Source organism: Galleria mellonella, unplaced genomic scaffold (assembly GCF_026898425.1).
Source record: "Galleria mellonella isolate WM207_F2 unplaced genomic scaffold, CSIRO_AGI_GalMel_v1 utg74, whole genome shotgun sequence".
In the NCBI taxonomy this organism is placed as follows: domain Eukaryota; kingdom Metazoa; phylum Arthropoda; class Insecta; order Lepidoptera; family Pyralidae; genus Galleria; species Galleria mellonella.
The window spans coordinates 3,961,679-3,965,042 of record NW_026442147.1 but is presented as its reverse complement, the minus strand read 5'-3'; the positions used below and the strand labels follow the sequence as shown (position 1 = coordinate 3,965,042).

Genomic DNA, 3,364 nt, shown 5'->3' with positions numbered 1-3,364 from the left:
TTTTTTAAATTTTTTTTATTAATTTATTAAAACTATCTCTATCAATTCTTATTATTTAATAAAATATTATATTTTCACTAAATTCAGCGACAGTAATATAATTAGCATTCATGGGGAAGCGCAGTTGTAGAAAAAGGAAAAAAAAAGATGACGATTCAGGTGATGTAGACCATGAACCTTGTAATGACAAGGATATATATTCGGAAGATACTTCTACTGACTCAGAATCTGAAATTGATAAGGCCGATAAGTATAAACCTTACTACGTCACAGATTATATTAGAAGATATCCCGAGGAATCCCCTGGGACAGAATTTGTTGTCTTTGTAGAATCCTCAGATAGTCAGAAAACCATTGGATCCAGAGACTTGCTCTCACTCTCCTCCTGTTTAAAACGATTTAATAAAGGGGTAACTTATCTTAGATCTATAAATAAATTCAAAATCGGAGTATACTTTCAAAAGCCAGACTTAGCCAATGCTTTTTTAAATAATAAAACTTTTTTAAATGACTACCATTTTAAGGCCAGTATTCCTGCTTCTTCAACAGAAGTTACAGGCGTTATTAGAAATGTACCTACAAATATATCTAATAAAAAAATATATACTATGATATCGAGTTCTAAGAAAATTATTGCTATTAAAAGAATTTTAAGAAAAAATACCTTGACTCATGGATATGTGTTACAGCCAACTCTAACCGTGACAATTACTTTTGCTGCATCTGTATTACCTGAATATCTGGATATTGGAGGTTGGCGCCACAATGTCACTCCATATATACCACCAGTTAAACAATGCTACCGGTGCTTGAGGTATGGACATTTAGCTAAATTCTGTAAGAATTCTGAGCGTTGCAGCATCTGCAAAGGTGAGCATAATTATAAAACTTGTACAACTGGAATGGAAAACGCTATTTGTGTACACTGCAATGGAAATCACACAAGTGTATCACCGCAATGCCCTGTTAAACAAAAGAAAATTGCTGAAAATAGATCTAAATTCAGACCTGCTTCTTTTGGAGATATACTTAGCACTGAAATATTTCCTAAACTGGGTAACAAACCTAAAAAAAATGTAGACCTAATTTCAATTCTAAATTCTGATAACAAGAGTTTATCACTTTTAATAGAAAGCATAATCAAACTTATTTCACTACATAACACAAAGAACACATCTATTAACACTAAAAGTGTTTTGAATGTGTTATATGATACTTTTGGTAATAGACCTATTTCACAAAATTCAATCGAGACCAATTAACTATCATACAGTGGAACGCTCAGAGCCTACTGAGCAATCGACATATTTTTACACAATTTTTAAATGAACATCATATTCACATTGCTCTCATCTCAGAAACTTGGCTAAAACCACATTACAAATTAAAAATTAAAGATTATTGTATAGAACGAAATGATTGTGGTAATAACCACAATGGAGTAGCGATTATTATACATAATAGTATTAGATATAAAAAACTTCACTCTTTTTTCGACAATTCTTTGCAAACTATAGCTATTAGTATTGAAGTTAATAATTCTTGGTATTCAGTTGCCAGTATTTACTGTCCTACCAATAGTACACCTAGTTTTACTAAAGCCAAATTTAAGTTCTTTTTGGAGTCTCTTCCTAAACCCACTATCATATCTGGAGATTTAAATGCACATCATACTATGTGGGGTTGTACCTCCACTAATACAAGAGGTAAAGACATTCTTGATTGTTTAGATGAATGTAATTTGGTACTATTAAATGATAAGCAAGTTACTACTGTTGGCTCTCATATTTGGAGACCCAATGGCCTTGATTTAACTATGGTATCCCCATCCATATCATTAAAATGCGAGTGGTCGGTTCATGATGATCCGTTAGGAAGTTATCACCTGCCGACTTTTACTAAAATAAACACAAAGAACTCTTCATCAACTCCGTCAGGTGAACAACATGCTCCTATAGATGAAGTTAATAAACTTTTGTTAAATCGTATAAACCTACGTCTCGTTAATTGGGATCTTTATTCTGAAACTGTTAATCGATTACTTTTGGATTTCGAGTATGATGTCAATGAACCCTTAAACAATTACAATAGGTTCTGTAAAATTATTTTGACAGCTGTGGAACGTTCCGTTCCACGTAGGAACTTATCAAATAGCGGTGCAAATACTTCAAAGAGGCACAAACATATTGCAGTACCTTGGTGGAATAACAGGTGTGCGACAGCTGTCAATGATAGTAAAGCGGCTTACCTTAGGTTTAAACAAAATCCAACTCTCGATAATTACATAAATTTTAAAAGAGTTCAAGCTGTTAAAAAGTTAGTAATTAAGCAAGTAAGACAACAGGGGTGGCAGGAATTTTGTTCCAAATTTAATAGATTAACACCAATTTCCACTGTTTGGCAAAATATGAGAAAACTAAATTCAAAACATCGTCAAAATCATTTTAAAGATATATCATGGGTCAATGATTTTTTACGCAAATATACTCCTGATTTTGTACACTCACCTTTTGATGACAAACAGTTTAATTCTGTTAATTCATGCCCAAAATTTCTCACTGACCCATTCTCAATTGATGAAATATCCAGTGCAGTAAAATCTAGAAAAGATACAGCTAGTGGCCTTGATCGCTTAACATACAATATGTTTCGATTGCTGAATAAAATAAACCTTACTAAACTCTTACAAATTTTTAACGATTTATGGAAGGACTGTATTATCCCACCAGAATGGAAAATGGATTGTTTGATTCCAGTAATTAAACCCGGTAAAGATCCTACAAATTTCGACTCCTATAGACCTATAACATTGACGTCCTGTGCAGGCAAATTATTCGAACAATTAATTAAACAGCGTTTAGAGTTCTTTATTGAAAGTAATAGTATATTACCATCGAATCAATTTGGTTTTCGCCGTGGATATTCAGCGCGCGAAAGTTTAGCGAACTTCTATGTCGACCTTAGTACTGCTTTGAATAACGATGAATATGTTCTATCTGTTTTTTTAGATGTCGTAGGAGCTTTTAACAATGTAAATTTAACAGTTCTATCTTCGATTCTATCCTCATTTCTTCCAATGAAACTTATCGAATGGATTTATAATTTTCTTAGTAATAGAGAAGTGTATGTTAAAGTAAATAGTAAATTAATAGGACCTAGGTTAAGCTCTAAAGGAGTATGTCAAGGTGGTATTTTAAGCCCGCTACTATATATTTTATATATCTATAAACTTAATTTAGTTTTAGGAAACAGTGTGAACAACTTGCAATTTGCCGATGATTTATTAATTTATATAAAAGGAAAGAATATTATTGATATGCAATTAGTGTTAAATGAGTCATTAAAAAGACTTGAGAAATATTTT

At 32.1% G+C, this 3,364-nt stretch overlaps 1 long non-coding RNA gene across 2 annotated transcripts; it reads right to left on the bottom strand.

Annotated features, from left to right (window-relative positions):
- LOC128202068 (uncharacterized) lies at nt 1–2,578 on the bottom strand. 2 transcript variants are annotated; one of them, XR_008253597.1, is made up of 2 exons: nt 1,886–2,578; nt 1–862 (listed from the first exon to the last, which is right to left on the bottom strand). It is a non-coding gene; the product is annotated as an uncharacterized LOC128202068 (long non-coding RNA). The 2 variants fall into 2 exon arrangements; XR_008253598.1 differs by having other exon boundaries at nt 1,998–2,578.
- Between the last annotated feature and the right edge of the window lie 786 nt (nt 2,579–3,364).